Genomic DNA, 27,570 nt, shown 5'->3' with positions numbered 1-27,570 from the left:
AATAACCCAATTCATGAACTTCTTATGGAAAACATTGAGCAAAATATAAAACAGGTACAGATCTACCAGCCAATGGTAGTTGTCGCTGTGATACTTGAGATCCACAGTTGAGTCCAGCTTGAGGAGGGGTTCTCCATGCATGTAATGGTCTTTCAGATGCTCCCTTTTTTTGCGGGTCAAGTCCAGAGAACTTACTGAAAGAGATCTATAATCATACAAGTGTTTTTTTCATTTAAATTTTTATTTTCTCTCTTCTTTCCTTTTTAAATAGGGAAAATCTGGGGAAAATATGTGCATAATCAATCAAAGCAAATTCTTACATTATCCATGTCAAAAAATATATCTGTCATTCCGCATCTTGAATCCATACTTCTTTGTCAGTCAGTGGGTATCATGGTCCATCATTGTCCCTTGACGGTCATGGTTCAGCATTGCAATGATCAGAATTCATAAGTCTTTCAGAGTAATTTTTTAAGTGTTGCTATTATTATATAAATTGAGAGTGTGAAGAGGTTGCAATATACAACCAATGAAGATCTTTGACAAAATTTCTCCTATAAAATCAGGGATTTGGCCAAGAATCAGGGGTGAGAAACCTGTAGCCTTGAGGCCACATGCCCTCAATCCCCTTAACAAAAGAAGTTGTTCTGTGAAGTTTGGGTTCAGTTAAAGGGCCATGCCTGACAACCTTGAGGGCCGCATGTGACTTAACGTAGCATATGCATATATACATACATATATACGTACATAACTTAATAAAAGGATTTGTTGTGTGAAGTTTGGATTCAGTCAGAAGGCCACAACTGAGGGCCTAGAGGGCAACATGTGGCCTAGATAGTAGGCTAGATTCTTTTGATGTTTCAGTCCCTGCTACAAGGAAAATATTTCTTACACTTATATGAAGAGTATCCCAAGACTTGTGGCCTATGAAAACAGTGATTCCCCTACCCTATGCTTGAATCCTTTCATTCTAAGACTGCTTTCCTCAGACTGACTTGATCTTTCATCTGAGACTATCCTCCCAGTTGGTTCTGCACATACTTTCCTATTATTCTCTCTGACAGAATGAAGCTAAAGCCAATAGAGATTTTTTTTTTATCATTTGTTAAGATTGTCTGATCTCATAGTCATACCTCATTGGCTCCACTTAATTAAAACTACTGCAAAAATAAAAAGTCTAAGAACATATAACATCATCAACTTATTTTTAAACACATCTCTATCCTTGACCATGACATGGAATTTCATAGCCTGGTATGAAGCTGATAACAGTCATAATAATAGTTTGGTCACAAATAGAGATATGGGATGATAGTTGGCAGGATCAGATGAATCAGCTTAGGGTTTTTTCTAAGACAAAGGTGATATGAGCATGTTTATAGGTGACAGAGAAGCAGCTAGGAGACAGGAAGAGATCACAAATAAATAAGAGAGCAGGGATTCTAGTGAAAACCATATACTTTAGAAAACGAGATGGAATGGCATCATTTCTGTATGTGAACATATGTTGAAATCCCCTAGTATGAAGGTTGTAGTTGAGGAAGAAAGACTATGAGCTAGGAAAGAAGGGGAATGTTCAGAAGGCCAGTAGACCACAGCATTTCTTGCATTTGTCTCCTTTCTCTCTGCTCATTCCACAACCACGAATGTTCAGAACCTCATCACCTTTTGCTTTGAAAGAGTTTCCTAATTGGCCTCCCTGTGTTGACTTTCCCCATCCAATTCATCCTCTATGTAGCTACAAAATTCATATTCCCAAAGTGCTAGTCTGACAATGTTGTTCCTTTGCTGAAAAGTCTTCAAACTGTCTTTAGCATAAGATAGTAATTTCTCAGGTTAGAATTTAATTACTTTCACAAAATTACTCCCACCTAACTTTTCAGACCAATTATACTTTATTTCCAGCATTACATTCTGTGGCTAAACTGACCTACTTCATGTTTCCCATACATGACATTCCATTTCCCATCACTATGACTTTAGTGGAGGGAGAAGAGTTAAGATGATTTAAGATATTGTTCATCATTAACTAGGATAATAATAAAAACATATGCAAAGGTCCTTATGCAAATAATGAACAAAAATTGAGAGGAGTCATTTTCTTGCACATTGCCCCCAATAATGTCCTTACCACATACTCCAATTTTAAATTCCAGATTAAGAGAGGAATTAAGATAGGTCACTTACTGTTCACTCTATTGGCATCATTAACCACTGGCTACTCTCCTAGATTTCACCATTGTCTCAAAAAAATAACTTCCTATAAGATCATATCAACTCTGAAATTCACATTTTCTCTGTACCTCTTCTCCTAGTAGCCCTTCCCTTCCTCTGATAAGAGTGGGTGGAGGGTAGATATGGAAAGCTCTTCCCAGATCCTCCATTTAAAAAGGATGCCAGTCTCATCATTAGGACAGCCATTTCATCATTTTCCACCTGGTTGTAAATCTTCCTGTTCAAAACATAGGTCCTCTCCTTCCCTCCCCTTTCTTCCCTTTTCAGCTCCTTTTTGTGTTATTTTCTCCTAATTAGACTATAAAGTCAAGGACTACCTTTTGCCTTTCTTTGTATCCCCAGTACTTAGCACACTGCTTAGTACATAGTAGGAACTTACTAAATGTTATGGACTGACCAATGCAATAGTCATTTTTTTCTTTTGTTCTAGGACTTCTTAGCTGGAGAGAATATAGTCTAAGAAAATGGTTATGCTAATTCATGAGATAACTGGAAGAAGAGTGGAAACAGATATTGGGTTTATCATACATACATACACATGTATATACGTATCTTTTTTTTTTTCAAGGTAGGACCTCCTATCTCCAGGGCTATTGTTCTGTCCACTACACCACCTAGCTCCTCCATTATCTTTTTTAAAATATATTTCATTGGTGCCATCTAAGTTTCCTTCTATACTCCTCCCTTGCAACTAGTGAGAAGCATCTTCTACCTCAAATGCTTGTTTTTTAAAGAGGAAGACAAGGAAAAATTCAGGAAAAATCAATAAAAACATTGAAAAATGTAAGGTTCCATACAATGCATACTGTTGTGGAGCCTAACTTCGGCAAAGGATCATTGCAAGTGTCTTCTTTATAATCTCATGACATCCAACTTTCTATTTACATTGTTGTATATTGTTTCCCTGACTGCTTACTTCATTTTTCACTAGTTAATATATTTTCATGTTTCTCTCTATTCACAAAATATTTCATTTTTTATAGCATAGTAATTCTATTGTGTTCGTATACCACATAGTCATTTTCTAATGGATAGCAGTCTACTCTCTTTCCAATTCTTTGATACCACAAAGTATGTTGCCATAAATACTTGGGTGCACAGACAGTCTTTCTTTTTGTGTCAATGACCTCCTAGGAGTATATGACTAGAAGTGAAATCTCTGGGCCTGGAAATTCATGTTACTTCTTTACGTTAGAAATTGTTTTCTAGAATTTTATAGCTCCATCAACAACCCAATATTATGTGTCTATCTTTCCAAAACTCCATTAACTATTTCCCCCTTTTGTCATTTTGACAGTTTGCTGTTTGTGAATCTGTGAACTACAATATAGTTTCTCTTAAAGTTTGTAGCCTTCTTTCACATAGTTTTTAATAGTTTATCAATTCTTTGGAGAACTATTTTTGTAACTTCTATATTTGTCTGTGTTACCTTTAATATAAAAACCTTATCAGAAATATTTGGCACAAAATTATTTTTCCAAATTGTTTTGTTTCTTTGTTTTGATACATTAATTTTGCTTGCGCAAAAGCTTCTCAACTTCATGTAATCAAAATTATAGATTTTACCTATTATAATTTTCCTTGTCACTTGTTTTGTTAAGAATAATATCACATTGGCTACAAAATAGATATATAATATGCTTCTCTTTATATTTTAAAGCATAATTTTTAACATTCAGGTCATAAATCCACTTAAAATTTATTATAGAATATGGTGTATTATGTTGGTCTAAGCTGAATTTCTGCCAGACTCTGTTCTGGTTTTCTCATCAGTTCTTAAAAAATAGGGAGTCCTTTCCTAGGTAATTTCTATTTTCAGTTTCATTGAACACTGGGTTGTTGAGTTCAATTATTTTTGGTTCCCCCTTGGCTAATCTAGGACTAGACACATTATTATGAGATCTAGCCTTCAAGACATGTGACACAATATCTGAATAATTTCTCTAATACACACCGAGCCTTAGCTTTTAAAAAGTTACTAGTCATTTTATTTTCTCAGATTATTGTATAAATGTAAATACATTATGTGAGTTATTGCTAGCAATCAGGAATGCTTTGTTACATAACATTCATTGATTTAGAGGGACTTAGCAAAGGAAAAACCCTTTGATTATAGGTATTTAGTTCAAATGTACATCAGTTGCAACTCCATGATTGTGTTACTCTTTCAAATAATTGAAATACTTTGTCAGTGAAAGTCTTGACACAACAATGATACAAATACGTATATGAGAACATAGAGAAATTAAAAGGAAATTATAAATATATACCACAACAAATCCATGGCTTAATTTGGGTTCCCTTTGAATTTTAAACTAAATATTGTGGTGAGTAGTTTCTAGTATAAACCCTAAGTCTAGGGGTATTTATTATACACAATATGAAAATACTTCAGGAGGTATATGATTAATGCTGTGGCATTATAGTTTATAGAGATTTTTCAATCAAAGACAAAAGGCCCAAGTGGATGATGAAACACATGAAAGAGAGGTATATATGTAATAAAGCAATGAATGTAAACTTGTTCATATAAGCACAACTAAGACCCCCTGGAGCATTGGGTAGTTACAGAAAGAAGGCATTTTCTTTGTATTTGTCAGCAGAGGAGTTTTCCAAATCAGCCATAAGGGGTGCTAAAGAATAATTGCATAAAAATTTCTTTTCTGTAAAGGAAGATGCTGTCCCTGCAACACAGTGATGAAGCCAGTGCTTTCTAAGTATTTACTGCCTCAAACAAAACTCCAGCTGACTTCAAGGCCTCACAGTGTTGGACCATCTCAAACCCACTGCTTTTCAGAATTTCAAGCTAAACTATTTATTCAACATCTCTCCCATAGCCTATTGTATTGTTTGAATGCGTTTCTTCCAAACGGAATCACGATGTTTGCATTTAGGTTGCACCTAATATTTTCAAATTGCTTTTGAAATTACCTATCAGTAAATATGCAAATAATCCATAAAGCAAGTCAGATTCCTCCTTGTTCCTGTTTACTATTGCCTGAATCCTAATTCTGTCCGTTTTTTTTTCCCCTTTACCATCATTTTAATCCCATCCCTTTAAATAGGGGGAAAACATTTTATTTTTGTAGACTCAGAAATCATTAGAGATGGAAGGAAACTTATAGGTCATTTAGTCCAAAATTTCCTCAGCACCCTCATTTTTAAGTAGAAAGATGTGCCATTTGGGAGCATGGATACTTTGCTTTTAAAGCAAAGATATTAAAGATTTCTAAGAAATACCAACTCTTGCAAAACTTAGGGAGAGATAGGAAAGCTGGAATCTGTACCCTGTTGCTTCCTAGGCAAATATCTAGGACTGTAAGTTCCAGAGAAGATAATTACTACATTGTTAAAAAGTCTCTTCTTTTGGGAGACTAAATTGGGACTAGTGAAGTCACAGGCCTATTATTTACCTATAAAAATATTAATTTTTGGTCTAGACCTATGATTTCATCAGTATACAGAACTCTCAGTGAAGACATTCTCTTAGTCAGTGCATTCCCTCAATCAATTATTCTTCAATTTAAAATCTTAGAGCACTGCCTAAGACAATGGTCTTCAAATTTTTAAATTGCAAACACCTGTCAGTAAAAGGGTTTTGGACAAGTATTCCCAATGTGTATATGTTTACTTATTTATAAATTATTTGCGTGTTCTAAAATATATACCGCAAATGTGAATGAAAGTATAAATTAAATTTAAAAGAATACTAAAGATAAAATATTTTATTTATTAAAAGTACAAAAATACTTTTTGCTCTCACAAAATGCTGCTAATAATGGAAAATTCATAATTGCATACTTCATTGCTTTGGTTTAATATTTTATACTATGATTGAAGGCCTACTTATAAGTTCAGGGTTTTTTTTGGAGGAGAGGGGGATGCTTGGTTTTAAAGGATGTCAAATCTAACGCAAGTTATCTCAAAAAGCTGTTGAAATCCTAAAGGAAAAATGCTTTGTTGACTAAACTTACTGTCATGATATTCATTTTTCAATCTATTTTTTAATTAAATTGAAATTTATCTAGTTAATTTATATTTTTCCTTATGTCAATTATTCTAAACAGTTATTTTTCTTTTTAACAAATAGATTCAAAACACACTGGAACTCTTATTCTGATGATTTTGAAATAGATTGGAAAATTCTGCTTCTTAGTCTTTTTAAGATGTGCAGATAGGAAAATTGTTATAGCTGGCATTATTTTTAGCATACACAGAGAAAATATCAAATTATACAGATGGAAATGGTAGTGAACAACATGAAATGCTACAGAGGTAAAGAAGGATGATGATTAATAAAGACATCCGATTGAGAAAATAAAACCTTATTAATAACTTTGAAGAGAGTAATTTCAGATGAAGTTAGGTGTCAAAGGTAGTGAAGAGATTGAAGACTCTAAAGATTGTGGTGTCATCTCTGGGAATAAGAAAGTTTGAAAGAGGGATGAGTTTTAGAAAAAAGCTAATGTTAGGAGATCTGTCATACTATTGTGTTATCCATATCTGCTTATCTTGTGCTATTCTCTCTTTTTCACTGCAAAAATGGGAAATGACAGGTCTTACTCAATGGCCACTGTCCTGAAAATCAGAGCCTGCCTAGTCAGGGGGCCTCTCATAGCTATGAGATGACCTTGGGAGAAGAGTAATCTGAAGTCGTCAGGGTGGAAGAATTTGCCTGCACAGCTGCTGTGGGTACCTGGGTCATGATTAGGTTATAACCATTATAAGGAACCAACACTTGGAACAGGAAAACTAGATAATCCATAAGGGCTCTTTCAGCGTTGACATTTCATGATCCTATGAAAAGGGTTTGGAGTATGTCCAGAAAGCCAAAAAACTGGCAAAAGTGGTAGTTTGAAAAAACAAGAAAATTGGAAGATAGGTATTAAGGGTGTGAAATGTGGGTGATCTGAGATAAAAGGCTTAACTTATAGACAGGGGAAGGTCAGAATTTGGGGGCTATATTTCTTTTTTTGTCACTCTATCTTAATTGTCCCAAGTCCCTTTTCTACCCACATTATTCATTTAATTCTGGGTCCTTTCAGCACCTGTCTACTCAATTTTTTTTTTGTATTATTGTACTTGTGAACATATTGCCTTATAATGTTCTCAAATTGCTTCATTCCTTTGTTTTGTTTCGTTAACTGTTTTAGGATAAGAATTTATTTTCTCTGGTTTTCATATAACACTCAGTATACAGGATGGCACATAGTTGTTTCCTTAGCATTATAAGTGTTCTTTTTATTGACCCAAAGTAATGACTTCTGTGATCCAATCCATTATCTGAGGGTCCTGATGACTTGAGAATTTCTATCTGTAGAAATGAGTCTAAATGATGAACCCCTGGGTGAGATTGTATATATTTATTTTTCATTTTATACTGAAAGTGTTAATGCAACCCCCATTTTGGGAGATCCATAGCAGAACTATTTGTCTTCAGTGTAATATGTTGTGAACCTCTTCACTTTTGTATTCAGTGTAAGTAGTTTTTCTTTGAAGTAGGTAAGAATTACCAGTAACTTCTTAGTTTAACCATGTCACCCTTTATAAATTTTACAAGAAGTTTGCTACAAAATAATAGGATCTTCTTCCAAAATTATTCTTAGGGAAAATCATTACCACTGGACAGGTGCTGACATTACATGATCACACTGAAATTATTAGACAGGTCTTCCATTGATATAATAAATAGCTGCCTTTGTGGCTAAGACCGATGAGCAGATTGAATATGCTCAAAGGTCAAGTTGCCTCCAAAGCAAATCATAGGTTCTGAAAGATTATTCATGAACTCAGACACTGATCAACCAGTGCTTGTAAACACCTTCAAGGTCAAAGGTAAGAATTTGCCAAAAGAGACACAGAAGTAAGACTTTTTCTTTATATCAGCGAGAGCTACTAAGTCTCAATTTATACTCAAATGAAGAGGCACTGTGGTCAAAAAAGCCCTACTGCTGAGTACCTCAACTGCAAAACTTCCCTTCTTCCTGCTACTCAAGCATATAACAGCTCTGGGAGACAACAGAAGCAGACAAATTCCAACACCCTACTTCATCACTTGGGGCCCACCTCCTTATGGTAGTTTATTGAATAAATATCATTTTGTCGTTGCCTTTTTAGTGGCATGGAAGTAATGCTATATAGTAGTTAATAGATATTCATTAAAATTCATAAAAAGTGCTTATTAAGTCTATTCATTATAGTACTATAAATTGGGAATGAACAAAGGATTATGTCCTTTGAGAGCGATCACTTCCCTAGCTTTTGAAATTATGATAACCAACTGTAATAATGGGAGTTAAAGATCTTCCTTGCCCATTAATAGGCCTCAGGTAGAGCCCTGTAAGAGCAGGCTTATTTTGTAGGAAGACTCACATCTTTTGTTAATTGTTAATGAGGTACTGGGTCAAGAGGGTCATGATGCCCTCTGGGTCTGAAAATTGTACATATACTCTGAGGTGAAGTTTTGCTTTGGGGATTACTGTTTGGAAAAAAGTTTGTGTGCAAGATGAAACTCTGGGTAGCCATTAAGGAGCCCTTCAGCTTTGAAAACTGAGACGTTGGTGCTTCTCTCTTTGGTAACTATGCACGTATGTAATGGTTAGATAGTTGGATCTGTCCGCTGATCTGCGATGTATGTCTTGCTTCTGTTCAGATACTTGCAAGCCCCGTTGGTCTTTATTTCTCTATATTTTCTCTGTTGGTATATGTGATTAAAGAAGATTGTTGATCTCTCAAAAGTTGCTTTCATTTTAGAAAGACAGATCTAAGAACCTGTGCTAGTAAGCCATCCTGGATAAGTCAGGGTGCTTGCTATTACACAAACATACTACAACTAGGTGTGCTTCATAACTAACATTTTACATTGTGCAGACATTATTGTTAAAAGAATTGAAGTCCTATATGACAAAATACAGATTTTGTCAAAATAAATTTTGGTTAAGATGACCATGTGAAGGGTTACACACTAGTTTAACTCTTCTTTATTACTCCAACAATGACCTAGAAAAAGCAATCAGATTGAGCAATTAACAAAAAATTAGAAGAAAAATGAAATAAACTGTTCCATCAGACCTAAAGCTACACAAAAAGGTATTTGGAAATTTTATACTCTATAAGAAGGTTCCTGGCAGAGACACCAGCAGAAGTGCAGGTAAATACATTTGCTGTCCAGTAAAGTACCCTGATAGGGGAAGCCCCAGTGGAGGATAAAGTGACAATGAGGTCAACTAGGGATGCTCAAGAAAGAATTGTTGTGTTTGTCTTTCATTCTCAAAGAGGACCATGACATCAAGATGATAACATGACTGGCAGTTGACTTTGATTTGAGTGAGAGAGGGCTGTGCACAGTCACCAACCTCACTTTCTTCTCCTGAGCCATCTGGGTCCAGTGGCATGATATTCATCAGGATGATCTGAAGTGGCCCAGAAGGAAATGTCAGACCCTGGCCCTTTCAGGCTTAGATCTTAGCACAATCTTACTTTGAATGAGATACACCCATTCTTTAAGTTACTCAAGGGATGGCCCCTTTAATTAAAATAAAAAATCAAACCAGGAGGGGAAAACCCTCAGGGTTCTTGGGTAAAAATGAAACAACTGCTATTTAGTTATTACATCCACTCTATGCTAGGTGGGTGGAGACTTTTTGTCCAGTCTATAAGCTCCAGAGTGAATTGGGTTAAAAGCTTGATCCTTGAAGAAGAATTGTAGCCAGTAAACCCAGTGGAAAAAAGGCAGCTTTTGGCCATGGAGTTCACTTTCCCCTGGGCAGAATACCAAAGGGCAGAATAGGAGAGGAAACTGATTTGAGTGAGGGAGGGATGTTCAAGGTCAAATAAGGATATTGCTTTAATAAAGGAAACCCAAATATATACAGGAGACCAACCAGTGTCTTCATTTTCAAAATTCTTGGGAGTTAGAGAAGAGGACAGAATATCATTCAGAATGTTTTCTAGGTAAGCTCCAGAAAGGAAAGAAATGACAAAAGCCCAATAATGGAAACCTTAGATGGAACAGAAGTTGCTGTGGCCTGACCAAGAAAACTTCAGTGAGACTGAAGACCACCAAATACCTTGATCAAATAAGCCTGATGAAGGAGTGGATGTTCATGGCAATGCCCTGATCAAGGATAGCCAGTTGCAAACTTTTGATCCGGATCATTGAAGATTTCCAGAATTCTAAATCTAGACAAATCAAGGGAAATAGAAGCTATTGGTTGGAAAAACATAAAGAAAAGTCAATATCAAACAGCCAAATCACCTCTGTCCAAGATGTAGGACACTGACACATGGTCTAGAATCAGGAACTGAGGCAAGATATGCATAAAGCATGAAGAAATAGTATGCATTAAGAATCATCCAAGAGAAAAACCTAGATGAGATTCTAAGCAGAACCTCAGAGAGACAAAAATGGGACCTTGTCCATAAGAGTACCTGGAAGAGAGTAAGCAAAACATAAAAATCAAATAAAGAGCTTGAAAGGAAAAAAAATGGAATGAAAAGAAATAGATTAGAATAAAAGGTAGAAAACTTTACCCAGGAATCAATGTCTGAAAATGAGATTAGATCAAATAAAACTCAGTGATTCCATCAGATAACAACAACAGCAGCACAGCAAAATATGAGAACAATATGAGAAGACTGAAAAAATAGAAGACAATGTCAGGTATCAAAAATAACTAACTTAGAAAATTGTTTAAGGAGAGATAATTTAAGAATCATTGGACTCTCTAAAATCCATGGCCAAAAAAACACCTAGATATCGTATTTCATGAAACCATGAATTAAAGCAGCCCATATTAGAATCAAGGTGCAAAATGAAAACAGATGGAATATGAGAGTCACCTTCTTAACCCCAAAAATGAAAAGTACAAAAAGTGTCACAACAAAAATTCAGAACTTAAAAAAAAAGTACTGTAAGAATATGGAAAAAGTTCAAGTACTGTACTAAGCACCACACAATGGAAGCTACTTCCATAAAGGAGAGAAAATTATGGAATATCAAATTACAAAAAATGTAAAATGGAAAAATTTACACTCAACTTGTCCTGAAAGGCTGGCTATAATCCTACAGGGAAAAAGAACGTTCTTGGGTGAAATAGAGAACTTTCAAACATTCCTAATGAAAAGACAAAAGCAGAATAGAAACTTTTAATGCAAATGCAGGAATTAAGAGAAATATAGAAAGGTAAATGCGTCAGAGAAATCTGAAGGGGATAAATGATAATGAAGGACCTACATTTTAATAAGCAGGGAGGAAATAATTGTGCCTTCAGAATCTTAATGACTTCAAAGGTCAGGTAGGGAATTAAATGAGATAGATAGTGTGATTTGGAATGGGCTTTGTTACATTTTGATGGTTTTAAGAAGGAAAGAATAAAGAAAGAAAAAGAGTCTACTAGAGAAGAAAGTAGGAAATGCGGGAAACCCTATTTCTTACAATTAGGATATTTGATGGTAGTTATCAAAATAATCTGGCAGTGACTAAGAAATAGCCTGGTGCATCAGTGGAATGGATTAGTCACATATTATGTAAAAATGACCATAGTTATCTAATATATAATAAGCCCAAGGATCTAAGCTTTTGGAACAAAAACTCATTATTTGATGAAAAAAACTGCCAGGAAAACTGGGGTGAAAAAGTATGGCAGAAACTAGCTTTAGACAAACATCTCACACCGTATACCAAGATAAGTTCAAAATTGGTACACTATTTGCACGTAAAGAGAGATACCATAAGAAAATTAGGAGAGCATGGTATAGTTTATTTGTCAGATGTATGGAGAAGGAAAGACTTTAGGATCAAAGAAAATACAAAGAGCATTACAAAATGTAAAATAGATAAATTTGATTATATAAAATTTAAAACAAGTTTTGCACAAATAAAATCAATGTAATCAAGATTAGAAGGAAAATAGAAAACTGGGAAGCAATTTTTACAGCAAGTGTCTCTGTTAAGGGCCTCATTTCTCAAATACATAGAGAATTGAGTCAAATTGATCAGAATACACATCATTCCCCAATGAACATATATGGCCAAAGAATACAAACAGGCAGCATTCAGACAAATAAATCAAGATATCTATGGTCATTTGAAAAAAATTCTCTAAATCACTTTTGATTAGAGATAAGCACATTAAAACAACTCTGAGGTACCACCTAACATTTATTCAATGTTATAATATGACAAAAAAGGAAAATGATCAACGTTGGAGGGGATGTGGGACACTGGCACACTAATGCCTTGTGGGTGGAGTGGTGGATTGACCTAACCATTCTAGAGATTAATATGGAACTATGCCCAAAGGATTATACAATTGTGCACATTCTTTGATCTAGCAAAATCTACATCCCCAAGACATAAAAAAGGGAAAAGTACTCATTTGTACAAAAATGTTTATAGAAGCACTTTTTATGTTGGTTAAGAATTGGAAATTGAAGGAACACCCATCAACTGAGAGATAACTGAACAAGTTGTGGCATATAATTGTGATGGGATATTATCTTGCTACAAGAAACGACACGCTGGATGATTTCAGAAAAACATGGAAAGACTTACATGAATTGGTGCAGAATGAGGAGAATGCTGTACATGGTAACAGAAAAATTGTTTGATGAAGAACTGTGAAAGACTTAGCTATTCTCAGTAATATGATGATACAAGGCAATCCTGAATGACTAATGATGAAGCATTATAGCCATCTCCAAAGAAAGAACTGATACTGCTTTAATACAGACTAAGACATGCTATTGTTCACTTTTCTATCTTTCACTCTTTTTCTTTTATTTGAGTCTTTTCATACAAAATGACTAATATGAAAATGTATTGCATGATTGCATATGTTTAGCCTATATCTGATTTCCTACCTTCTCAGGGAGGGGAGAGGAGAAAGAAGGAAGGAGTGATAGAATTTGGAACTCAAAACTAAAAGAAAACAAATGTTAAAAATTGTTTTAACAATTAAAATATTACTTTAATTGGGGAAAATATATTAAATAGAAAAATAAATAGGGGGCTTGAGAAGAATGCAAAAATAGAGACCTTTCATAAATGCCATTCTCATCTAAACTGGATAAAGAAATGTATAGAATGTAGTCACACAGTGTTTGGTGTAGTAATATATTAAGTTCAGCAAAGACAAAGAACAAGAAAAATAAGATTTAAAAAGGAGGGCAGAATCAGGGAAGGCATATTCTTAAGCAAAACAAACCTAAACTGGGGAGCATATCATAAAGGTAAGTTGAAAGGAGAAAAAAGGAAGTGTAGACTGAGATCTAGGTAAGGCAAAGAGGGAGAGGGAAGCAGTTTTCTTTAATTATAGATTATCTGTTTTGATCACACTTTGTCCATTGTCCTATCTTCTTCTTTGTGGAAAGGTGAGATGGGGCTAAAAAGAAGCTATGATATAGGGAAAAATACAATTAATTAAAACATTAAAATTTAACATTAAATTTAACATAACATAATTTAAACATAAATTTAACATAAAATTTAACATTAAAATAAAAAGCTATGATATAGGGAAAAATACAATTAATTAAAACATAATCCCTATGAACATGAATGGGATTAACTCACCCATGAAGCAGAAGAAGGTAGCAAATGAGATTAGAAAATAATACCTAATGAAATAAGTCCTATGTTTTATAAGAAACATATTTGAAACAGCAGGAGTTATAAGAAGTTAAAATGAGGGTTCTGGAGCAGCATTTATTGTGCTTCAAGTAAACTAAAAATAAAAGCAGGGCCTCAGTGAAGCTGACAATGAAAATAGACAGTTGAAATTGATAGAGGAAAATTACATTATGCTTAGAGTGCTATAGAGAAAGAAGCAAAATCAATATTTTCATAAGTGAACTGAAAGGCATATCATCTAAGCTTATTTAAAGTAAAAATTCATCAGGGAGAAACATATAGTAAAGCTAAAATTGCTGAGGACTACCATGTGTTCCATTCATGAATCTTAAAAAAGGATAAACAAAAAACAAGTTAAACTCCAGAACAGAACATTAGAGAAATTATATATGATTCAGTTAGTCATTTGACAGTATTTATTAAGCACTTACTATGATCCAGTCACTCTACTAAGTGCTAAAAATATAAATAAAAGCAGAAAATTCTTTGGTGTATTGATAACGCATTTTTGCTTATTGTTAACGTAATTATGCTTCTTAAAGGGAAGGTCTTTTCCATCCATTAATAGGCCTTTGTAACCTGCTTAAGTCACATGGAAGTCTGAGTCATATGAATCAAATCACATGGAACAGGAAGGGTGGAACAGGAAGTGGTGGAGCTAGAGGAGAGTTGAGAGGAAGTTAGTCAGAGAGCAATCAGAGCTGGGAAAAGCTGCAACTAGTGTGAGTGGGAGAGCTTGTTTGTGATTTGGTTTAAGGGACCTTATTTGTAATTTTGTTTAAGGGAGTTGGTTTGTGGGAATCCTAACAGAAGGATGGCTTGGGGATGGTAGTACTCTCTGAATTGGATTTCTTTGTTGCTGTGATTGATTTGGCTTTCTGGTGTTGGGATTTAGCTTTCTGGTTTCTGAATAAACGTTTTGGTTCCGTCTTCCTCTTGGAGAGTCTGTTGAATTTTGCAACTCAGAATTGCACTGGTATATTCATGACTGCCTTAAGTGCTGTGAATATCTTATTGATGCTTCAAATGGCAATGGGGATTGGATCATGAACTATCAACCTTCTACTTGGAGGCAGAAAGGATTTAGAGGAAGGAACAGATATCACAGAATGGGAGAATTTGTCTTATTTTTTAGCAAGAGATCGAGCTAAAAGCACAGGGCCCTGTGAAATCTGGGAACTGAGGCTACAGAAGGGAGGACCCAGAGATCTAGAAAGATATTTGAAAGGAATACCAATGGAACTAGGGAAAGAACTGGCAGGGGTATATAGGAGAGGCTGGGTCTTGCTAACAAATTATTGCCTTATGTGTAAAAACAGAGACAAACTGCTGGAAGAGAAAACTCAGATGGAAAGGGAGTTGACTGGTTTGCATGAGAAGCTTTTTATGCAGTGTTCAAACTCTCCTTTAGAAAAGCAAGCTAGAAAATCTCATGTGGTAGAAGAAAAAAACTTGTTAGTTTAGCTTATAAAAAGAAGGAAAAAAGTAACAGAAGGAAGGATGCTTTGGAGGCTTCTCAGGCAGAAGCATGGATGACTATGTATCTACCCTGCTTCTGGTTATTGTCTCCTTGTTTCTTTTTTGGCTTTTTCTCTATTCACTTTGTTGGTCAGATTTGTTTTTTGCAGGCTTAGTACGCTCTACCTGTATAGATGCCTGATGGCTTAAGCCTGATGTCACTTCCTGTCTACAACTGTGATGTGTCATCCCTGGACCTGGCATCAACCAAGCTCTGGATGTCAAATAAAGAACTGACCCCTCAATAGGACCTCTTGAGGCAGGGACAGCTCTACATCCAATCTCAGCAGGAAAAGTAGCTGTGGAAGAGGAGACCTTTGACCATTACCCCAAGATTTTTGCCCCCATTCATTCAAGGCAGGAATCATGAGATTCTTGTGCTCAAGTCCCACCCTAAGATATTGTTTTATGTGCTTATTTTGTGTGATCACTGTTATATTGTTCTAAAGTTCTGTTGACACTAGTTGCCTAAGATATTGTTTTAAATGCTTATTTTCTGTTATTCCTGTTAAAGTTCTGTTGACACCAATTGTCCCATTGACCTATGTAATGGAGAAGAAAGGTCTTGGGGCTGAATGCATTGTTAATGCATTTGTGCTTATTGTTAATGTAATTTTGCTTCTTAAAGGGAAGATCTTTCCTATCTATTAATAGGCCCATGTGACCTGCTTAAGTCACATGGAAGCCTGAGTCACGAGTCAATTTGCATGGGACAGGAAGAGGCAGAGCTGGAGCTGAGAGGGAATCAGTCAGAGAGCAATCTGAGCTGGAAAAGGCAGAAGCTAGTGTAAGTGAGAGAGTTTGTCTGTGATTTTGTTTAAGGGAGCTGGTTTGTGGGAAGCCTAAAAGAGGGAAGGCTTGGGGATGGTAATGACTTCTGCGTTGTTATTGCATATGGATTTCTTTGTTGCTGTGGTGTTGGGATTCAGCTTTCTGGTTCCTGAATAAATGTTTTGGTTCAGTCTTCCATGCAAAGAGTCTGTTGTATTTCGCAATTCATAATTGCACTGGCATATTCATGGCTGCCATAGGTGCCGTGAATATCTCATTGGTGCTACAATGGGAAAACAAAGAAGCACTTATTAAGAATGGATTATGTGCTTGTGTAGAAAAAAACTTTGTAAACAAATGTATAAAAGTGGAAATATTAGACACAATCTTTATTGATCATAGTGATAAAAATTGTAGTAAAAGACTTTTTTTTGAAAAAGGATTTAAACTTCTTTAGAAATTAAATAATTTAATCCTAAAGAATTGGATTAATGGACTAGCTATAGGAAAAAGTAATTTCATAAAAGCAATGACAATAATGTGACAAACTTTTGGGATAAAGACAAAATTGTCATAAGAAGAAAATTTATGTCGATAAACATTCTACTGAGAAAAGAGCAGATAAGTAAATTATGAATGAAACTGAAAAATCTAGAAAACTCCAAAAGAATCCAACTAAACAGAAAAATAGAAATCCTGAAAATTGCAGTGTTTTTTAATAAAATTAAGTTGAATATGAAAATCAACTATTTTTGAAAAATAATGAAATAAATGAAATGCTTAAGTGGAGAGAAGAAAATCACATGTCCATTTCAGATAAGAATTTTGTTCATCTGATTCCCACCCCTTCCAACCCATTCTTTGAGTGTAATCTTTTATCTATCTGTCTATCTATCTATCTGTCTATCTATCTATCTATCTATCTATCTATCTATCTATCTATCTATCTATCTATCTATCTATCTTGTTTTAAAAGACTAAGTCACCCTATTTTACTCAGGCTTGAAGTGCAAAGATCACTCAAAAGCCTGATCCCTAAATAGATTTTCCTTCTCTTTCCTCTTTTTAAATTCTTAGAACAGTATCAATGTATCACTTGTTTCTTTTTTTTAACTCTTTGAATACCCTTTGAAAATATTAAGGTTCTGACAGGTTCAAAATGTTTTTCTTCTCCCCCATTAAATTACTAGTACTGTATTATCATACAGTTCTTTCCAAATCTTCCAAAAAATTTATCTCCCTGGGTTTTTATGGACTCTTGTGTTGATACTTAAAAGTTACTACATAGATTATTTTCATCAGAAATGTGTGACAGTCTTCTACTCTGTTCAAGCTACATTTTTTCTTCTGTGAAATTATACTCAGCTTTTCAGGATGTTAGCTTTTTGGAATATTGCATTCCAATATTTCCTTTGTATTTGTTGTTAAGTCATTTTTCAGTCATGTCTACATAACTCTATTTGGAATTTTTTTGGTAAAGATACTGAAATGGTTTGCCATTTCTTTCTTCACTTTCTTTTTACAAATGAGAAAATCGAGGCAAACAAGAGTGACTTGCCCAGGGTCGCATAGCTAATAAGTCTGAGGCGAGATTTAAACTCAAGAACATGAGTCTTGTTCATTCTCAGCCTGGAACTTTATCCAATCCGCCACCTTGCTGCCCCAATATCTACTTTATCTCATCCCATTTTACTGGTAGGTCATTCCTTGGTACTTAAACTACTTTTTGGCAGTTTGTAGTATTTTATTTTTCCTTTGATCTAGGTGCTCTGTAATTTGGCTTTGATATTCCTAGTATTTTTGCTTATGGGGCTCCTTTTGGGGGTGATGGGTAGATTATTTCTATCTTTGCTTTGACTGCTTCTAATGCATCTAGGCACTTGTCATTTATGATTTATTGAAATTTAGTGTCTAGGCTTTTTTTTTATCATGGTTTTCGAGGGACCAAATAATTATTAAGTTATTCCTCCTTGATGTTTTCCAGGTCAGTTGTTTTTGATTTAGAGATCTTAAATTTTCTTCTATTTTTTGGATCTTTTGATTTTGTTCTAATATTTCTTTTTCTCTTGTAGAGTCCTTGATTTCTATTTAGGCAATTATAGTTTTCATTTCTAGTTCACTTCTTGAGTGATGCTTACCATTTTCTTTTCTAAGCTACTTATTCTCTTAGCCATTCCTTCCTTCATAAATTTTATTTCTTTTTCTAAAATCTTTTGTTTCCTTTCTTCTAGGTATTCATGTAGTCTTTACAGAAAAGCAATATTTTTTCTTTGCATCTCAGCTTACAGTTGTTGTGGTACTTGTGCCAGGGTCAGGATCCATGCCTTCTTTTTGGGTGGAGTTGTTACCCTTTCTGCACTTTCCTGGGGGTCTCCTAAGTTTCTATACTATCCTCTACCTACCAGGGCTAGAATCCCATAGAACTCTGAGGAATCTTCAGGCCCTCTCTGCTATCTCAAGGCAGGGCCTCAGGGGCTTCTGAGCCCCTAGGCCTGTGCCACCCAACTGTCAGTGTTGTGGTACCACACTGACTGTTGCCTATTGCAGCTGTAGCTTTCTGGTGCTTCAGTGTGTTTCCTGATCAACTGACTATCTTGTGTCTTTCTCAAGGAATCCCTCCACTCTTTCTGCCTTTCAGACATGAAAGCTTACAGGATTCATATGGTCTCTGGGCTGTCTCTGGGCCCTTAAGGAGACTTATACTATCTCTGGCTTTGCTGGTTTGTTTCCTTTCCTATTGCACTCAGGTTTCTGGGGGAATCTCCTGTGAACTTTTGGAGTAGAAGAATTCACTAACTCCAATTTCTCATTAGATTTATTGATCACTGTTTGACCTGGTGCAAACTTCTGAGTTTTGGTGGAGTAGGTATTTGGCAGTGAGTGTTCTGCCTCCAGTACAGGCAGCTATCCTTTCTAGAAGTCCACAGTTAAAATGTTTAACTGGATTTGACATCCAGACTAAATTAACACTTGGGAAGATTATTTACTAAGCAGGTATAACAGATAATTGTTACACAACCAGTTTTCCCAAACCAAAGACTACTCTCCCCTTCTACACACAAGGGGAGAGTGGATTTGAAATTATACTAAAATACAGCACATATGTAGAGATTGTGTGTGATACGGGGTAACTCCCAACTCCTGGTTACTGGAAATATTCTCCCGTCATGGAATCCTCAAGCAGTTCCCTACAAGCGTTGGTCCCTATGGAGCACTGAGGCTCAATGGCCTTATAGAATTCTGAATCTTTGTTCAAATTTTATCTGCTGCTCTGGTGAAGTCTATAATTCCTCAAGGTCTTTTAACCTCTGGCTTCTTTTCCTACCAACTTTAAACTAGCTTGCTAATTTTATATGGAGCCAAAGATGTCACTTGAAGCTTGTTGACAAAGCACAACATTTTTACTGAGTTGAAAGATGTTAGCTAGCGCAAATGGATTAAGTGAATTTGTGTGTGTGTGTATGTGTATGTGTGTGTGTGTGTGTACATAGAAAAGAGATGTGCATGTTTTTAGGCAGTAGGGAAGTGGCCAAAAGACAGGGAGAGACCGGAGATAAGGGAGAAGTCAGGGATTATGGAATGGGCAGTCTGTTGGAGAAGAATGGAGCAAGTTACGCACATATGTAGAGAAGTTTGCTTAGTAAGGGAAGGGTCATCTCTTCACATGAGACTGGGGTGAAGGAGGATATAGTGACAGAAGGAATATGGATGATATGAAATGAGGAAGAAGTAAGGAGAGGCCTCAATTTTTGAAATGAATAGAGTTAGGTTTCTCAGCAGAGAAGGGTCAGGGGAAACAGGGTATTTGAAAATGTGTGCAAAGATTTGGAAGAATCTTTATGCTAAGTATAGTGAATTAATTAAGGAGGTTTGGAAAGATTCCCTTGTCATAGTGAGAGTCCAGTTGATGTTATGTTGCATAAATTTGTAGTATTATCAGATTTTATGATTTTTCTGAGTTTTATTCAGCTTCATTTGTGTAGGAGTAAAGTTAATGGATAGTGGGAATAATCCAAGGCTGAGGTTTGGGTAGGGCAAGATAAGTGATATAAGAAGGGGCCAAGAAATTCAAGAAAAGAGGACAATGTAGAATTAAGCCGACTTACTAAAGAGTCAAGATGGAGAAAGGAAGAAAGTATAGCTAATACAGGTGTAATGACCTGGGAAAGAATTTCAGGACTGGAGGTTACAGTGAGGATGAAGAACTGAATCTGAAGTTGCAAATCTAAGGGAGATCTGATATGGGAATAGATTAAGAACAGATAAGGGAATTCATATACATAGAAGTTCATATACATAGAAGTGGTGCATTTGTGGGTGATGGGAAGATCAAGAACATGGTTACCTTTGTGTGTGATCAAGGAGGGGGGAGAAAGGAATAGGTCAGGTGGTATGAGTAGTTTGAGGAGGTTAGGATATTTGAGGAAATATCAATATGTGTGTTCAAATCTCTTAGTATGAAGGCAGATGGTAAGGAAAGATAGTTGTCTTTAATTTTTTTCTTCTTTTTTTTTACTTTGAACTTAAACACCAAATAAAGCAACTGTTTCCATTAAACTACAATTCTCTATTATATATATAGCTTTCTTTTCTTTTAAAATATGTAATAAATTCAACATCTAATTTTCAAAGTTATTCTTCTCCACTGTGATTATTTTTGTACCTTTCTTCTGTTCTCCTTCCTATCAAGTGAGATAATTGTAAAATGCTTAACACAGTGCCTGGTATTTTGTAGGCACTTAATAAATGTGTGTTCCTTTCCCCACTTCTGTGCATTTTTTTAAAAGCATGTAATTTTTATTTTATTGCAGATTTTTTCAACTAACAATGTCAGGCTCGGAGTCAGGAAGACCTGAGTTCAAATCTGGCCTCAGATACTTAGTAGCTGTGGAACCCTGGGCAAGTCCTTTAACCATTTTTGCCTCCGTTTCCTCTCTTGTAAAATGAACTGGAGAAGGAAATGGCAAATCATTGCAGTATCTTTATCAGGAAAAACCCAAGGGGGTCACAAAGAGTTGGACATGTCTGAAAAGGCTAAGCAACAACACATTTTCTCTCATTTGCCTTTTCTCCAATGGTGAAAAAAGCAACAACAACACCTTGAAAAAATAAAAATAAACAAATATGCTTAGTTAAGTAAAAAAAAAAAATCCCATATTGACCTTGCCCAAAATGTATTTCTCAGAAGGCATCTTTAGTCTATCACCACTGTCAGCAGGGGTAGCTTGCATCATCCCTGGAATTGTGGTTGATCATTGTGTTGATCAAAATTCTTAGGTATTCAAAAGTTATTTGCCTTTACAATTTTACTGTTATTCTATAAATTTTCATATGATTCTGCTCAATTTCACTCTGAATCAGTTCACACAAGTCTTCCAAGGTTTCTCTGAAACCATTTCTTTTGTCATTTCATATAGTACAATTTTGTTATATTCATATACAATGATTTGTTTGGCCATTCTTCAATTGATGGATACCCCACTAGTTTCCAGTTCTTTGCTTCTACAAAAAAGCTACCGAAAATATGTATTTTACATATGTATCTTTTACTCTTTATTGGATCTCTTTGGGTGAAGGCCTAATTGGGTCAAGGGGTAAGCCTAGTTTAATGATCTTTTAGACATAGTTTTAAATTGCTTTCCGGAATGGATGGAACAATTTTTACCAAGTGTATGAATGTGCGTGTTTTCCTACAACTTCTCCAACAACTGTTATTTTCCTTTTTTGACATCTGCCAAGGTAATGAGTATGAAGTCGAACCTCAGAGTTCCTTTAATTTACGTTTCTCTATTACTGACTTAGAACATTTTTTCACATTGCTTCTAATACCAAGGTATTAGAAATCCAAGGATTTCTTCCTTTGAAAATTGCCTCTATCAAAAATGGCTGTCATTCTTATATATCTGAAACAGTTCCTTGTATATCTTGGATATGAGACCTTTCTCAGAGAAATTTTCTATAAATATTTTTATAGTTACCTGTTTTTCCTTTAATTTTATATACCAGGTTTCTTTTTTTTGATGTAATAGGAGTTTTGACTTGCCCAGGGCTGTACAGCTGGTAAGTGTCAGGTCAGATATGAATTCAGGTCCTCCTGACTGCAGGGCTGGTGCTCTATCCACTGTGCTACCCAGCTGCCCCTAAAATTTATGTTTTAGACTTCGTTTATTTTTGATCGATTTCTTTTTTATTTAATTTAATTGACATCAAGATGTCTAGATCTTCTGTTATTAATTGGGGTGGAGAAGATTCCCCCACCACCACACTCGAAAGTCTGCTATGATATTAAATCCAAAGCAACAGTGTGTGTGTGTGTGGAAAGTGGAGCATAGCATGTAGGAAATATTTAAACCCATATCCTATATTACATAGTTCAATAAAGGTTTAAAGATGATGATTTATGTTTTTATTGGGAATACATTTTTTAATTTAAAAAAATCCATTTGTATCATTTAGTAGAAAGAAGATCAAGAGTGTAAGGTTCATGGAATCTGGGAACCCAGGATTCCACCTGGATTCTAGTTGGGCTTTATCACTAATTGTATGATATTGAACAAACTTCTTGCCTTTTGTGGGATTGTTTCTTGTACTTTAAAATATCAAGCTCCCTTTTTTAGGTCTATTCTAAATGCAAAATTCTATTGGTCCATGTTACCAGAATAAGAAACTACTGGGAACCTAAGGATAGCGGCTAGTAAAGGGAGAGTATTACCACAGATATAAAAGGTTCTAGTTTGGAAAGATGAGACATACACATACAAACTTTTTCTATTTTGAAATTTCCATGCTTTCTTGAGCTAGTTTGTATGCTCTTGAAAATAAGCATTCTCATCAAGTGAGGAAGAGTCACTCCTTTATTTTAGTACTTATCATTAGCAAAGCAATTTAAGAACAATTTTTGTTGCCATTGTTTAGTTGTTTCACTTGCATCTAACTCTTTGTAACCACATTTTGGTATATTTTCTTGCTAAATATACCATAGTGGTTTGCCATTTCCCTCTCCAGATCATTTTATAGACAAGGAACTGAGGGAAGCAGAATTAAGTGACTTGCCCAGGGTCCCACCATCACTCAGTGTCTGAGACAGGATTTGAATTCATGAAGACGAATCTTCCTGATTTCAAGCTCTATCCACTGATAGATATCCACCACCTACCTTCCTCCAAGACCAAACTTATTAATTAATTATATTACACCTCTTTTTAAAATTAACCCATTAGACTCCTGAATTGTTATTTTAAACAGGAACAATGAACAATAATCTTCTCTCTCTTTAGACTCCTTCCTCACAATAGCTTGTTTTTTTCTATTATAATTGGGACACTGGCCAGTGAAGGCCCAGTCCTTGGAGTATGCTCAAATTTGGCCTTCCAGATAATGAGTATGCACAATATTTTCTGACTCCTAATACAATCCATAAAGGCTTGATGAGTCTAATTCTGGTCATGACTGATTAAGAGGTTAATGCCACATAATAACAAAGTCTTCTAGATGGCTAATGGGACTAGGACTGATGATTCAGGAGGCCCAGAGACAGAACTAAGTTTGAATTCAAAAGGGTTGAATTTCACTCTTTTGGCCCTTTTATCTTTTCTTTTCTAGCAGTAAGAGAGAAAAGAACTGCTGCTAAGTCACCAGATAGGAGGAGGGAAAGTAGTAATCCTACCCACTTCCCCACCTTCCATGCGACTATGAACTCATAAGATTTTGTTTCTTTTGTGTTTATTTTTCTTGATCTTAGAATATTTTGAGAGGGGAGTGCCCAGGCCACAGGTGAGAGGAGGAGATCCGGCAAAGTCGTCAAAGGTCCAGCTTGCAACTAGATTTGGTGGTAGCAGTATCCAAGTCTGATGAGGAGCCAGCACAACGGCTTAGTGATTTGCTTGACCCATCCTTGCAGTGGACTGACCTGCCTGCCAAGATACCTCTCCTAGAAAGAATCCAGCCCCACTGAGCAAACGAACAACTTTTCATTCTTCAATGTAGTCTCCTGGATTGGACTTGGGAAGAGACCGCTTAAAGAGAGAAAAGGACCCCTAGAGTCAAGAGTCATTATATGTATACTTCAAGCCCAATGTGTTCTTAATATGCCTGATAACCTTTGTCCTATAGATTTGAACCCGCTCCCCTAAGGAGTAAATAGAGAGCTCCCCCACCTGACAATTTTGGGGTAATATTTTCATAACTTTGACCCCTGTTATATTTTCTCAGTAAATATTCCCTTGTAAAAGTGAATTGAAGTTAATTGGAGGATTGACATACCAGACAGGGGCTTGTAATAGTATTAGAAATGCCAAATTCATTGTTATCACTAGAATTTTGAGGGGAGACAACTGTTCCTCTGGAAATAATCTGCTAGTCTAATGCAGTTTAAGAGAATGAGCCGATGCTACATTATTTAATTATAAAGGAAGAACTAAATCAAAAACAGAAATTGAGAGAAATGGCTAGACATTTTAGTGTGTAGCCTCCATACTCTTCCTTGGGCAATACTGACATTTTTATAAACCCATTCTTTTTATTGATCAATCAAATCAATCAATAAACATCGTCAGGCACTGTTCTGAATGCTAGAGATATGAAGACAAAAATGAAACAACTCCTCTCAAAGACTTTACCTTCAGTTGTGGCAAATAACATGTTCATACACTATATACAGAAAAATTAAAAACAAATTTGGGGAGAGGAACTAGTAGCTGGAAAGACTATCTAATGTTGGGATATCATTCAGCTCCATATTTCCTAAAAGAGAAAATGTTTTTGGGTCCTCATTATCTGGGATGGTATCATGACCAATATACCTATTCAAAGTTTTGTAGTTGCAAATATGTTTTATGCCATAAATTGAATCAATGAAATAATGCTGGTATCCTGTATAATCTACAACATGTTTATTTTTTGGTTATGACAACTCATAAAGACCAAAGCATAGAGGAGGTTGAGATATGTATTGTTGTGGTGAGAGACAACCTCAACAGCACTGCTAATACTGTTATAGCACTTGAAAGTTTGCAGATTATTTTTCATGTATTTTCTCATTTGACCCTCTCAATACTTTGAGGTAGGTGTTACTATTATTCCCATTTTGCAGATGAGGAAACAGAATACTCACAAATTAAATCATAGAATGCTGAACGTAGAATAGAAAACTTTGAATCCCAGATGTGCATCTTAATAATAGTGGCACTCTTAGCCCTAATTTCTTCATGTATATGGTGTTGTCCTCGTTGAGTCGTTTCAGTGTTGTTTGACTTTTTGTGATCCCATTTGTCATAGATATTGGAGTGGTTTTGCTGTTTCTTCCAACTCATTTTACAGATGAAGAAATGAAAGCAAACAGGGTTAAATGATTTGCCCAGATTCACACAGCTAGTACATGCCTGAGGCCAGATTTTGACTCACAAAGATGAATCTTTCTGCATAAAATGGAGGGGTTGAATTAGAACATCTCTAATGTCTTTTCTATTAGAAGAGGGGTGAATAAGATAAGGCTGGATTAGAATACCTCTAAGCTTTGGATCTATGAGCCCATGGTTCTATGATCTGTGATCCAATCAAAGCTAGTACATCAATTACTAAGCCCAGCTAACATTTATTCTGAATTATTTAGGACTTGAACTGGATGTAGAAGTTGTTTGGAGAACTTTCTGGAATCTTATACAATGTATTTCCTCTTTTAGAGGCATGAAGAGAGACTTGAGAAATGTACCCTCATTGGATTGGAAGAGAGAGAAAGATGATACTTTGTTCAGGATTACTGAAATATTGCATATATCTGATGACTCATGTAGCCATCCAGTTCTTCCTCAGATCAATCTATGGGACAATGAAACCAGACAAGTCTGGCCATGAGACTTCAGGGCAGCTACATTTCAAACCAGAAACAGGGAAGGTTTTCATGTCTATTTTCATTTACTTTCTCATTTCATCCTTTTAGAATTGGAACTTGACTTGCCAGAGATCATTTCTACACATACCATCCTTATTTTAATCAGAGATCTTTCTACTCTTTTTAGTTGGTCAAAGAAGTTTCTAGGTCCAAGATGTTGCTAGTCTTTTGTTCTGTACCTTCTCCCCACAAAAAAAAAAATATCCACACATATGAACAATCTACGTACTATGCAAATTAAATGTGTGCTATCCTCATTTACCCAGTGGACTTCAAAATAAGTCCTACCTTATGAACATATTAAAGTGAATTGAAACCAATATCAGCAGGATTTATAAAAAGAAACACTCCACCAGTCCAACCTGCTCTGCACTAAGCCTTAGTTCTTGCTACTGTATTACCACCAATAATTACCTATAAACAGGAACCTTGGTATAAAAGTTCATGCAGGTTCCATTATTTAAATATTATGATAGAAGCCACACCTACAAGGATTCTTGCTAGCAATCTAGCTATGTCTGTTTTATTTCACAATTATCTATTTCTTACCTCAGTGAGAAGCAAAGCAGTTAACTCCCTTTTAATTGTGTTTGAACTGTGTGAGCTATAGAACATCAATACCACACTCTCTCTTTCCTCACCAAATGCAAGGTTTTTCAATCTATCCCTCACAGATGTCAGCAGACATCAGAGTTACTGAAAAGCAGCACTTCATGCTTTACATGAATATTCATCTGACCCTAGAAACTTGTCACTGGGGACAAAGCAAACAATCCCCAGTTACAACTAACGAAAAGGTGCTTTAAAGTGGATGGACCAGCTTATGTGGTCATAATAGGCAGCTAGTGCCTGTGTGTCTTCCAGCCTCACAGAGAACTTCCTCTTTCTCTGCTTTTTTCCCTTCTCTACTTTTTTTTTTCTCATACGGAACTTCTAATTAAATTTAACAGCTTCAAGAGTTTAAACTGTATACCTTTTTAATTGTGCCCTACTTTGTATTGGCGGATGCACAAGTCTGAAAATGGATATTACAGCATTTTATGATATAATATCATCCTAATTGGTGCTTCATAGGCCGTGGCTGAATTCTTTTCAATTAAGCTCTAAAATACAGTAACTGTTTCTCTCTGCAAATGCTGGAAAGCCATTCATAAGAGAGGACTGGTATTGCACAATTCCAAAGTACCTTAATGTGTCAAAAATGTTTTGTGAAGAAAGCAACACTGTAAATGCAATCACCTACATTGGTGTTCCCATTGTTAACTGGTAGTGAAAGTATTGCTAATTGTCCTGCATTTTAGCTGGGTTTTTAAAGCATTATGTAGTAAGTACACCGAAGGGTCAATTTGTGAAGTGAAATACTTAGCATGCAAAGCGTAATACAAGATGCTGTGTAATACTTGACCTCTCAGCATAATAAATGTAGCAGGGAAATGCTGTGCATTCAGTATTGACTGAATAGAGCCTTCGCAGTGGAACAAAACCAGAAAATGTTCTCTTCATTCCTTTTTTTTCTACTAAGCGA

At 35.6% G+C, this 27,570-nt stretch overlaps 1 protein-coding gene across 2 annotated transcripts in view; it reads left to right on the top strand.

Moving 5' to 3' along the window:
* NKX2-1 (NK2 homeobox 1) overlaps window positions 1-26,252 on the top strand; it is a 66,145-nt gene extending 39,893 nt beyond the window's left edge. For both annotated transcript variants that reach the window (XM_072629743.1, XM_072629742.1), the window contains one exon: window positions 23,898-26,252. The gene's annotated coding sequence lies outside the window, so the exon portion shown is untranslated. The remainder of the gene's footprint in view (window positions 1-23,897) is intronic.
* Window positions 26,253-27,570: the final 1,318 nt, after the last annotated feature.

The sequence above is a fragment of the Notamacropus eugenii genome, chromosome 1 (assembly GCF_028372415.1).
Source record: "Notamacropus eugenii isolate mMacEug1 chromosome 1, mMacEug1.pri_v2, whole genome shotgun sequence".
Taxonomy (NCBI): domain Eukaryota; kingdom Metazoa; phylum Chordata; class Mammalia; order Diprotodontia; family Macropodidae; genus Notamacropus; species Notamacropus eugenii.
This window is presented reverse-complemented; position numbering and strand designations above follow the sequence as displayed.